Below are 13357 nucleotides of genomic sequence, written 5' to 3'. Positions count from 1 at the left end.
TACTTTTCAGATTGTATAAATTAAAGAGATGGCACAATAATTAAGCGGCAAAGAGCCGTCACCTGACTTGAAAATGGGAACGACATTGGTCATCCGCCATTCGAGAGGAGTGATGTAATGATTGAGAGAAAAGAGCGCACAGAATGGAGGAGAGGCTAGCTGAGATATTTTTAAGTATCTTGTTGAAGCCGAGATGGTCAGATGCGGAAGAGAGCTTAAGATTATTTAATTATTAACCAACTCGTCATTCTGTAATAGTTATTTCAGGTATCGTTATGTCAGTGTGAATACTACTGAGAGGGCTGGACGTTAAGTCCTCGCGTGTAAAGACAGAAGAAAAAACATTGTTTAGTAATTCATCACTTTCAAGTTCAGAGACAATGTCACCATTATGTGATTTAGGGATTGGTGCGCGGGTTGAGAACACGCCAATAGCGCAGAGGGTTAGCTGTGAGGAGGGTTGAAAGGTCATTTCCAGAAAATGTAGGTCTCGATGTTTTTACCGAAGATTGGTACGTTTTTCGCATAATTGCTAGCATTTCCATGATTATGACAGACGATTTGTGTTGGCCTTACTATACAGCCATTATTTTATTGCTGAGGCGTTGAAGCCGCTCATTGCACTAAATCGTCGAGTTTAAACACCTTATATTTGCATGAGCAATGTGCATGTCATTAAAAATGATAAGTGTATACTTTAACCACATTCAATTTTCTTCAACTGTCCGCGTTAGGTAAACGTCTAGGAATTATTACAAAAGGTCAATAACATGAGTTGATTTTGTCAAAGTTACCTTTCTCGTAAGACCCAATATACTTATTAGTAATTAGTCTTTGTTAGCTAAGCCAGAAAGGTTACCGATTATAAAGCCATGATGAGACAGACCATCCACGTCAACGAAGTTAAAAACAGATTACAGGAGCATTAGTTAGAATAAGGTCGAGAATGAATTTGAACTACCGAAGGGAGGCTGGGCCTTTGTTAGCTGCTGCAAAACACCTATAGCCCAATATTCGTCGGAGTGCAGTGTATGCTGTGAAACGAAATAAAACATTTGTAGTTTTAAAAAATGTTGGCAGGCCGAAGCCAACTTTCGCGTGGGACTAGTTTGAAAAAGACAATGCTTCTCTGTTGGGGTTGGAGCGACAGATAAGCTATTATAGAAATAAAATAGAAATAACATGTACTCGCGAATTCCGTAACGTAGAAAAATATGGGTGCTACAATGACAGTGGCTGGCACATGTGATATAAACCTGTATGTTGGGTGAAAAAACTTTCTGTGGCAAATAATGCATATTTGCGTCACACTTTCCCCAGTAGATCATAGGAATATTCTGGCATAAATGTGTTAAAGGTGGCCAGAAATGTGGGTTTCATTTTTTAGTCATAGTTTCGACAAGAAGACTTCGCTGCCCCAGGGCAATAGTACTTTTTATTACACGCTGTACGTGCGCCGTCTTCACAAGGAAAGGCAGCCTATGCTGTTAGAAAGTGGTCAAGTAATGACTGCAAATTAGAGGTAGAGGCAGAGGCAAATTAAAGGTAGAGGAACAAGATAGAGAAGCGCCAACTGTCTGCTTCACTGTCTTCTTTCTTTTATCCAATTTTCCCGACAGGTATGTCGTGCCACAATCAAATTTACCAAGCGACTCATTAGGACACTTACTAAAGTGGGATGCCTTTTCTTCTGCCAGTGCTTCCAAACGCAGGGACAAAGGAGTCCTTATAGCTGGGCGACTGCGATAAAACCTGGCAGTGGATACATCGCAAACATTTGAGAGACGTGGATGTTCAACATTTGAATCTACCTTCAGGAAGTACGAGAGAACTAAATGTATCCTTTGGAGATGTAGGGGCCTTTCATTACACAGAACACGCAGGCTTTCTACAGGACTAGTCCTGAAGGTACCTGTAGCCAGGCGGCTACCTATGTGGTGAACAGGATCCAGAATCTTTAAAGCACTAGGCGCAGCAGAGTGAGAAACTATGGTGCTGTAATAAAGACGTGATCGCATCATTCTTATACAAGCTCAGGAAGCATTGTCTGTCACTTCCCTAGGAGGCGCGTGGTAGAAGCTTCAGTAGATTCATTGTTTTCAGACATTTCTCTTTAACCTAAATATGTGCTTTGGAGATGTAGGAACCTTTGATTAGAATCGACTCACGGGCTTTCTGCAGAACTAGTCCTGAAGGTACCTGTAGCCAGGTGGATACCTATAGGGTGAACATGATCCATAACATTTAAAGCACTAGGCACAGCAGAGTGATAACTATGGCGCTGTAGTCAAGACGTTATCGTATAAGACTCTTATACAACCTCAGGAGGCATCGCCTGCCACTTCCTCAGGATGTGCGTGATAGAAGCTTCAGTAGATTCATCGCTTTGCGACATTTCTCTTCAACCCATTAGGTACCAGTGTGACCATGTAGTCCCGCTGATGCACACCAGTGAGTGAGTACGAACTTTATTTAGGTCCTGAGGAGAAAGAATTAAAGCGAGGCCGGAGGCCCCGCCAATCTATCCGGTGGCTCCACCCAGGTCGGGGCCGGTAGACATAGTCCTTCGGCGACGGCCCGGGCCCTCTGGACAGCCTTGAGCTGAGCGATGAGCTCTGTACTTCTGAGCGCTGAGTCCCAGGAGGACTGGTCAGGAAAGTCCGTGCCCGCGTTGGCAGGGCACAGCCAGAGCATGTGTTCGAAGTTGTATTCGTGGCCGCAGTGTGGGCATGCAGTAGGAAAGTCTGGATTGATCCTGCTTAGTGTTGTTGGTGTGATGTATGTCCTAGTCTGCAACTGTCTGTAAGTGACGGCCTGCGCTTTCTTGAGGTTTTGGTGAGGAGGAGGAAAAATTCTTCGTGCTAACCTATGATTTGAAGTGATTTCGTGGTATGATACAAGCGGGTCTTTGTTGTCTAAATCCCTCCAGGCTGGGTTGAAGCGAGGGGGCGGACCGCAGACGCGGAATGTGAGTTCTCGCGCCAGTTGGTGTGCCCGCTCATTCGGATTACAGTCAGGAGGTCCGGAAATGTTGCCCATGTGGGCCGGGAACCATGTGATGTGTGGGGACATGAGGTTATCTCCTCCCGTTTCTTGGAAGATTTTGTTGACCACCGTAGCTGCTTTCCTAGAGACGAGGGCCGCCGAGAAGGTTCTGATGGCTGTTCTTGAGTCCGAGTAAATGACGGAGGCTTCTTTGCAGCTTCGAAGGGCCACCGCGATGGCCATTTCTTCTGCTTCGTGAGTGAAGTTGGTAACCACCGTGGCTGCGTTGACGAGTGATCCATGGGCGTCCACCACAGAGACCGCGTATGCGCCTCGATTCCAATATCTGGCCGCGTCAACGAAGAGGACTTGCGTTTCGTTACGATTAATGTTGCCAAGGATTGCCTTCGCTCTCGCTTTTCTCCGCCCTTCGTTGTGGGTCGGGTGTATGTTTCTTGGGATTGCATCAACGGTTATTGACCTCTTGGCATTTATGCATAGTTGCGATTTCTCTGGTGGCATGAAGAGGGGCTGTATGTCTGCTTCTAGTAATATCTCGATGCCCGCCTTTGTGAGTGAGAGCCGACTAATTTGGGCGTTTCGCTGTGCTTCAAAGAGTTCTGTTGCCGTGTTGTGTAGCCCCAATTGAAGGAGTCGTTCCGTACTAGTGTTTCTAGGGAGGCTTAGGACCTTTTTCAATCCTGTTCTGATTAGTGTGTCGATTTTGTTCAGCTCCGTCTTCTTCCAGTTGAGGAAGGGAGCGGCGTAAGTTACGTGGCTGATGAGGAAAGCGTGAAATGCTTTCATGAGGTTGTCCTCTTTCAGTCCGTCCCTTTTGCTAGCGACCCGTGATATGACCCTGGTGAAATTGTGGGTGCTCTTTGTGATGCGTTTTAGTGCCTCCGCGTTGTCACTGATGCACACCAAGCTTGTCAATTTATACAGGTTCAAAAACCACGCCCAACTTGCCCCAACATTTTCAAGAGTTTAGGATACAGCTTTCAGACGCCATGTGGCAGAAATTTTCTGTTTATTTGGAAGCTGCTCAAAAAGGTGGGAAACAGTGTTTTGCAATTAGGCACGTCGAGATGCAACGCTAGCATGGGTAAATGTTATTTTTTTTTTGCGGTACTCATTTCAGAAAAAGTATGATCCACAAGTCTCTGTACACCTCATGTAATATGTGACTTCCGGTGATAATTTGTGAGAGATTAATGTTCGTTTATATTGTGTACGAGCGTGTTATTGTACGTGTTGCCATATGGACACGGCTGGGCCTTTGGGCTCCCTATATTGTCCAACGCCAGCCCCGCGGTTACGAAGAGCAAGCGCTTTCCGACGACGGTGATAATTCATTATGCGCTGGATGGGCAACCCTGTTGTAACAATTCCAAGCACCGTACACGGCATAAAGCCAATGTCATCTGCAGACAGGTATCCCCATGCACGGAAGAAGAGGATCAATGTGCCTCATCCAGATGCAGTTGTCCAATATAACTGCTTTATGGGAGGCACATACCAGATGAAGGCAAACAAGGGGCCTACCGGATTCCAATTTGTGGCAAGAACTGGTAGTAGCCAATATACAGTTGGCTTTGTGATGTGGCCATAAGCAACGGTTGTGTGCTTACTCGCCGCACATCGTCCAACATCACTCAACTTGAATTTCGGAGGCAACTTGCCCAAATCTATCTTACAAGATGCGGCAGCAAGCCGAAAGATTCATGATGTGTTGAATTGACCTGGTCTCGAAGAACATCAAAGCTTGGTGACGTTGCTTTTTGTAGTACACCATATGACAAAGTGGCCCACTTTGTTGCAGCCGTACCTAACGGCAAAAGGCGCAGGTGGTCTATAGATAATTGCAACAGCACTGTGAGTCCACTTGTCGCTAAATTTGACATTGGGATGTGCATAAAATGCTTCGAACCACACTATAATAAATAAGTGTCCAACAAATCCTGAAGTATATTTGTTATCATGCATCATGGCCTGAAATCAAATTTGTCAGTTTGTGCTATTTGCTGTAACCTAGGAGCTCAGCGTGACTGTATGGTCACGGTTCATATTTTATTAACGAAGATAACGTTCACAATGAAATCATTCACGTGACCCGTTACAATATAAAACGACATTTGTTGTGTCAAAACATGAAACAAGAAAAATAGGTCCGTAATTGGTTAAGGTATTTCAAGTGGCGAGTGAAAGTTAGTTTTGAATTCAAGATTATACCTAAGCATTTATGGTGAGAGCTCACAGATGGACGTTGCCCATTCAGATAAATATCGGGATCCGGTAATATTTCTCTCTTGTTTCAGAACAGGATGCTGGTACTTTTTGGTGTGTCTTGTCTAAAACTATGCTCATCTGCCCACTTACATTGCTTCTTTAGTCCAAGCTATACCAGTCGCTCGCAGATTACAAAATTACGTGATTTGAATACAATCTGCACATCGTCCATACATACGGAATACACATTGTGTGCGGTATAACGCGATGCGAAGAATTCATTTTTCCAATTAGGAAAGTAAAGCTCAGCACCACACCCTGTGGAAGACCTGTCATCGGAGTGAATGGTCGCGATATGACGTTGCCAACTCTCACACGAAATGTTCTATGTATGATCTTCTATGATCTTCTATGAGAAATAGATCTAGCATCGGTTTAAACTTTGCTCAAAGAGCCTACAGAGACAACTTTTTCAATCGGAAAAGCATGCGAAACGAATCATACAATCGGCCATTTCACATGGAGTAATTTCAGGCTTCACTGAACCGTTGCTACAAATGTGCCCCAAGATTCGAGAGAATAGTTTACGACATCATTAAGCACTTAAACCCGGAAACTCACAAAACCCTCCGGTCACTTTTCAATGTCATGTTGTCTAGCGGTTACATTCCGTCCGCTTGGAAACAAGCAATAGTAATCCCAATTCTCAAAGAGAGCAAGGACCATTCTTTAGCCGTCAAGCTACACGCCAATAGCGTTGACAAGTTGTCTCTGTAGACTCTTTGAGCAAAGTTTAAACCGATGCTTAGATCCATTTCTCGAAAATAACGAACTACTATATCGCCTGCAGTGCGGATTCAAGGAAGGCAGATCTACCATAGACCACTTTGTGCGTATAGGGGCGTGCATCCGCGATGCCTTTAACAAAATCAATTTTTTTCTGTCAGTATTGCTGGGCATGGAGAAGGCCTCTGATACTACGTGACGCTTTGGGATTCTCCGTGGTTTGTCTGGAATGGGGATCCGTGGCAACCTGCTGAACGTCATCGAAAATTATCTATCACATAGAGCATTTCGTGTGAGAGTTGGCAACGTCAGATCCCGACCATTCACTCCGGTCACAGGTCTTCCACAGGGTGTGGTGCTGAGCTTTACTTTCCAGAGTGGAAAAATTAATTCTTCGCATACCGTTGTACAACCCACAATGTGTATTCCGTATATGTGGACGATGTGCATATTGTATTCAAATCACGTAATTTTGTAATCAGCGAGCGACAGGTATAGCTTGGACTAAAGAAGCTGTGTAAGTGGGCAGATGAGAATAGATTTAGACAAGCGGCACACATTCCACACGAGCACCACACATTCCTATTGTGGCCAGTGTTCTTCAATCAGCGATTCGCACAACATAGGACGCCACAGGTGTCAGGACTTTAGTGAGCCGTCGATGAAGCTGGTAGCTCATCACAGAGATCTGCGCACCGGTATCAAGCAGAGCAGTAACAGGGACATCATCCACGTATACATCAAGTAAATTCCTATTCATTGGTAAGGTCAGTAGAGGTATTGCAGTCCAGGTCGTTCTAGCAGCGTTACCTCTCGGAGCTACACCCGTCAGTTTCCCGTAGAGCACCGGTAGTTGGGGACGGAGAACGGCGAATAGTAGGTGAGCAAGACAGGGGACTTTGTGGTGAGGGTGAACGACTCTGCCGTGTAGATGCGGACGCCTGAGTAGAGTAGCATGCCTCTGTGGAATATTCCGGTGGTGGACGAGTACCTGGTGAGCGGTAGTTAGGTGGGAACGCAGACTGATATTGCGATCACGTCCAGGTATTGCGGCAGTGAAGGGAAATGTGGCAAACGCGTCGGCAGTTGAAGCAAATCCGCCTGTCATCCGATGTTCGCCATTCCGCTGGGTTGCGTAAAGGCCGAGAGGGGTACTGGCGTCGCGAAGAAAGGATCGTAGGAAAGGCGTAGGTATCCGATCGGTTGACGGAACAGACAGACTGAATGCCAAGGTTCGCCAGCTCTTCCCGTACGACAGACTGCACGAGGGAAATTGTCGGTCAAGAATCGGTAGCATAGGTCTGGAAGCCAACCGGTGCCGCGGCTTCGATCTCTCGCCGAACGACACGAACTAGGCTCTCGGACGCTGGCGGCTGATGCGGAGAGTGAAGATCATCGCACGACGACATAGCAGGTGTATTTGGAAGACGCGTGAACTTGTGTGCGATGCTACGACATTTTGCTTCTTCGAAGCGTCGACATTCATTAATGACGTCGTCAGTGGTGGAAAAATTCTTATATACCAGAAGATTAAAAGTGTCGTCCGCTATGCCCTTCAGTACGTGGTTCACTTTGTCTTCATCTGACATCCGTTCATCAATCTTGCGGCAAAGGGCGAGAACATCCTGGATGTATGTCAGGTATTATTCGCTCGACGTCTGGACGTGAGACCCAAGTTCCTTTGCGCAGCTCGCTTACGGCCAACGGGCTTGCCGAATAACTCGCGGAGCTTTTGCTTCGATTGCTCCCAGCTTGTCAGTTCTTCCTCGTGGTTTCGAAACCAGGGGCACTATAACGTAAAGCTATTCCAAACTATTTTTACTCCAATCTCCTGGCGTCAAATTTGCGTATCCACCGACGCAAGCATCGGGCGGTGACCCGCAGCGTTGTCTGAACAAACCAATGAAACACTCTCCTCGTTTATAGGTGGTCGCCGTTGTTCGCTTTCAAAACCAATAACATTGCCTACACTCAGCGGTTTTTCTTATCTAATTGGTTGACATGAGGCGAGGAGGACGCTCTAATGGAGAGGGGTACGATGGGGCTGACCCAGCACAGTGAAAATAGATAACCGCATGAAGAAGGTGGTGCCGGCTTCTCCGATTAGTCCGCTTCCCCTTACTTAGCTTGCGGTGGCTGGTCGAAAACCGCGGCGGCGTGCAACGAAAGGATAAGAATGCCGCTAAAACGGGTCCTCAGCAAGGAAGAGTTGGCAGAGCGATGTCGTATACGTGCCGAAAGGGCTTGATAATGTTTTACTGCAACCAAAAAGGTTTATCATGCGCAAATAAATACATGCTCAACGGCATGAGTGAGTAGCGAAGGCCTGAGCGATCGGCGGGCAGCCAGCTTCTCTTCCTTTCGGAACGTGGCAGTATCGGGCTATTCAGAAATACTTTGTTTTATTCGGCATATTAATGCATTTTTTTCGCGCACACGTCACTTTGACGCCGTGAGTTCTCGCGGTTTTGTGAGGTCGCGTAACAGACAGGCGAAGTGGACGTAGGCCGAAAACATTGGACCAATAGCAGAGTACCTAAGGGTGAAAAGGCGTCGAATAAGGAATAATTCTTTTTCTTTTGTGCGGTTTAATCATCTACAATCAGTGTGTACACGTTAAATCAGATGGGGAGCTATCGCGGTTTTCGTGACGTCGGGTGACAGACAGACGAGGTTGTGAGTGGCCCGAAAATGTTTCGCCCAATTGTGGTGGGTCGATTGCAGAATTGGGATAGAAAAGTTTGGAATAGCTTTACGTGATAGCGCCCCAGACCTGTGCCGTGCCTTGCAAGTAAAAAATTATGTTTACCAGCATAACAGTAGGATCCCGCCTGTTATGGGCGCTGACAAGTTCCTAAATGTGGATCCAGTCATCGACGTCAAGATTGCCGGTCCCGGAAAACGTGCCTGGGTCGCGGGGCTGGGACAAGATGACTGTCGGCGTTGGGGTAGCGGTTGCTTCTGTCGGCATGATGGCGGTCCCAGCACCGGCTCCGCCGGTCATGTTACTCGCCACGCTACGTCCGCTGCGGAGCTCCGTCGTGCACAGCAGTACCCAGCACTTCCACCAAATATGAGACGGAGGGGAGAAAAACGACGGGAATTGTATACACAATATGTACACGATTGACAAGGATTGACACAACTGGCCAGTCACTGAAGCGTCGTCTTCTTCAGCCCTAAGCTCGTGCTCCTCTTCCTCGATGTTGTGCAGAGCAGTGTAACAATATATTATGAATATTTCAGGCAATTTGTAGGCCTTATTGGAACTGTCTAATCAACACATACCTTAACAAGCAGAGACTCTGTAGCATAACTACAGTAATGTGGTAAAGTATATAATGAAGGTTGAGTTTGTAATTACTTGGCGTAACATTCTTGTTTCTAGTACAGCGAATTCGGGGCGAAGTTTCCCTCTGCCAATTTGTTGCGCGAAATGCAGCATTGTTTGTTTGCTACAACGTGATATTTCAAGGTATATTTGTATTTCTTCAGCTGCTTAATTTAGAGTAATATCGTAAACTGTGCTTGCTCTTTGGTTCCTCTAGGACTACAGTTAATTCTTCTTTAAGAATAAAGTGTTAATTAGTTACAGTGTGATGTAACAAAAACTAGTGCAGGGCGTTTTTAGCGCGTACTGGCCTGGCTCATGATACTTCGCTCATGCTAAGACATATTTCTGGCCAGCCAGAATCGAAACGTTCCATATTCAGTTTACTTAAATCTTCCTTTTAGTATTCCTTCAAGACCCACATAGGCTTTTTTAGTAATTGCACTCAGCTCAATCTAGGTTTTAGCCACGTACTCCCTATCTAACCGCTAACTGCAGCAAACACAATACTAACAATCTCATGTTTTAGTATGCATCAATTTAAGCAGTCAGTTAACACGGATGTTTAAGTACATTGCCTTGAGAGTCAGAGAGAATTATGGAAACAAATGAGCAATCGATGGGGAGGGTTGTCCGACCATTATCAACGATTCCCGTGCCGACGTATATTAATTGGCTTAAAGTTTATTCACCGTTATCAAGACACATCAACCCGATGGAAATTAGGGAGTAATTACACTACATATCACATTTATATTTTTCACAGAACTTCATAAGAATATGACATATGCCCACTTAGCATCTCATCCTAACTCGTGTATTATGCAGCCAATAAACGCTGCATGCATTTGAAATTATGTGCCCTACGGTGAACAACCTTTATTACAACATGCTACTACACGTGCGACTACACGTAGCAGAGGCTGAAAATAACGAGAACTGTTCCTATCTAATTTATATGCGTGGAAACTATTTATAGACATCAAAACAGGTTTGCTTGACGTAGACACTTACATTTGGGTTGGGTCTGCATGATATTTCATTTAAATATCACATATACGTGAGTAATCGCAGCATCCACATCTACGTCGAAAAAGTAACCATCTGTTGATGTTCCTTCTCGTAAAAGTCACATTTGGTTGCTTCAGACAGAGACGTATATATGAAATGTACTTCTGCAGTGGCATTTTGATTCTGCCATGTTGTTGTTCTTTTTCTCGCGGTCTTCGAGTCTCACTTCCTGGCAGGTTTATGTGGCTGTGATGCCACAGCGAACGAACTTCAAGGTAATTTTCGGGTAGCTTGACGAAAGCACTTGGATAAGCAGTTTCCAAACTGTTTTATTACGGTATCAATTATGGCTGGGTAAAATATTTCACATACTGACTTTTCGAATATGTGTTTTAAAGAATTCAAGGCACTGCGCAATATAATGTACAAGGCATCACATCAGGATATTCCGTAGCAATGCGAATGTTCCTTACGTAATCCACCTTTTTGTACTGATTCCAGGGATATCTGAGGCTAATAGTTGTAGTGTCCATAGTATACATGCAGGAAAGCGGCCTGATCTGTGGTTCGTGAGCTAAACAGAAGTTGGGAGGAACATGCTTAATAAATTGTGGTGCGAGTTGTTGCGACATCTGTGGCTGGCTTCCGGTATACTGTACTAGTGGTCTGCTTTACCAAAAATAATGACCTATGAAAGCGGCTAATCAGCTGGCTTCATGTCTTGTAGTGTGATAAAAAAGTCGCAATTTCGCCCCAAAGTTGAAGCAACGATTGCAATAGCAAATTAGTAGACAGCTATACGAACTGAGGATATTTGTTTTATCAGCCGTATAAACTACAAACATTCACTTGCTAACTTAATTATCAAGCACGGTGTCACGCGCGCACAGGAAAACATGGACACATGCTCGAAGACCACGGAAACTCGCTGTGAAAACGCTGTAGTCAGGAAGCGCGGTGGCAGCAGCAAGTAAATTGGCCTTCGTGTTGTCTCTTGCTTCAACACAACTAAACAAAGCTCGAAAGCACAGCCCAAACGAAGTTACCGGCACTCGTCACATGCACTTTGTCCCCATCGCACATCCCTTTGCACATGAGGCCCGTGCGGGCGTGCACTTCGTACACGTAGCAGATTGCTGTGAAGATATGGCGGCCGTGCTATTAGCACCAGCCACTGCCGGATTAGACCCCCCAAGAGCCTCATGCGTGAAAGAGGCCGGCTTGCTTCCGCCCGGCGTTCTCCCACGCGTGCGCGATATTGAGCCGCGATCTTCGGCTGACCTTCGCAAGCTTTCCCTCGCACATACCGCAGTCGGCCCGCGGCAACTATGTTATCGTGTTTAGGCTTTAGACGGAGCATCACGGGGACGGCGACGGCAGAAATGCGCTTGGAGTGTCCATATAATTCCTATAGAAAGAAAAATGCCTGCTTCGCATAAAGGACACATTAGGCATGGCTTTCAAGTACTTTCTGTCAGGACCACATGCAAATATTCAAACACCTAGCTTGTTTTACTGCTCCAACAAGGAAGGGGCTCATCGGCAGTCCAAGACAAACAATCATGAAGTTGTTGCGCACAACCTTAAGTTTTTTGTTCGCTGAAAGGAAATGTTACCTTTACTGTATGAAGCAAGGCAGCATTTCTTCAACCTAAGGCATGGCGAGTGAAAGTGTTGGATGCCAGTCGGTGTTAGAACGCTTTCTGGCTAAGTACTCCAGTAGACTTGATGCTAAGACCCTTTCCTAACATATTTAGTTTAGGTAAATAAACTCTATTGTTGATAGTCATTCTTCTTGACAATTATTCACTGTATTATCGCATAAAAATATTTAATGAACTTGTAACGCCACCATCGGCGTGTCCGTTAGGTACCTTTGAATGTGTTATTTTGTTAATTTAGGTTGAACAACATGGAAGCAGCGTCCGAAGAAAGACAAAATGTGAACTGTGGATCAACACAAGCTTGAACAGTGCTCAAGCTAAAACGAAGGACGTAAACATGGAGTCCTCGTGTGCATCTTACTTCCATAAATTGTGTAGAATAGAATATGTGAGAAAGTGTTTCATCGGGAGTTGTGTGTCTAAACAAAATAAACTGAAGTACTTGCAAGAAAATATTTTACCGTTTACTTGCCGCGTATTATGCTCAATTGGCGCCTCGGCACTGGCGACCACGAATTTCGCCCCAACGGCGGCGAGCACGTTGTTACTGCTGTCAATTTCTTCAAATATGGCAAACACATGCGAGGGCTACTTACTGACCGGGCGACGAATACAATGTGCACGTATACACACCAAGATTTAAAAAAGGTATATAAAAGCAATGACAAACTAAACGAAATCAAAAAAGAACCAATCACTACAATGGGAGAGAGCGCTGCGTGTAAAAAATATTTCTGAAGAAATAAACAGCAGAACTCTTAGATTTCCTTACGTTTGCTTAGCATCAAATGCCGCCACTAGCGAGCTTAATTAATCATGCTTACACATTGCCAATGCACTCCAGGGTTCCCAATAGCTCGTTGAAACTTATACTGTGCGTCTTCCATAGTTTTGAGCAGGACATCCTAATAAACAGTGCTTGCATGATGACGCATGATGTTAAGGTCTACTGAATGACATCACGTCTGCCCCGTTTCAACGAAGTTCGCAAAATGGAACCCTGTATAAGCAATGGAGGTCTATACCGTTCTGACAAACACACCAGCTATGACGCCCTATTATGCTCTTCATTACACCATACTCAAACGTACGTCACTATCTGAGAGCAGGTAAAGTACAGATGCAAGTTGCAACTTCTCGCAAAATCGACTTTTAATGCTAGGCCAAGACATATTATTCATGCTCCCACCCAGTGCAAGGTAGTACAACTTTCATGTATAGACTGAGGCTTGTGAAGAAATGGAAGTGGTCTTGTTTAACCGATAGTAGTTCGCTACTGCAGCTCGCGTAGCCCAGCATAACTGACAGGCATGTGAGATGTTTGAGATGATCCCTCTCGGTCTCCGTGGCC

The sequence above is a fragment of the Dermacentor silvarum genome, chromosome 9 (assembly GCF_013339745.2).
Source record: "Dermacentor silvarum isolate Dsil-2018 chromosome 9, BIME_Dsil_1.4, whole genome shotgun sequence".
Classification (NCBI taxonomy): domain Eukaryota; kingdom Metazoa; phylum Arthropoda; class Arachnida; order Ixodida; family Ixodidae; genus Dermacentor; species Dermacentor silvarum.
The sequence above is the reverse complement of the archived record's forward strand: the minus strand, read 5'-3'. Positions refer to the sequence as shown.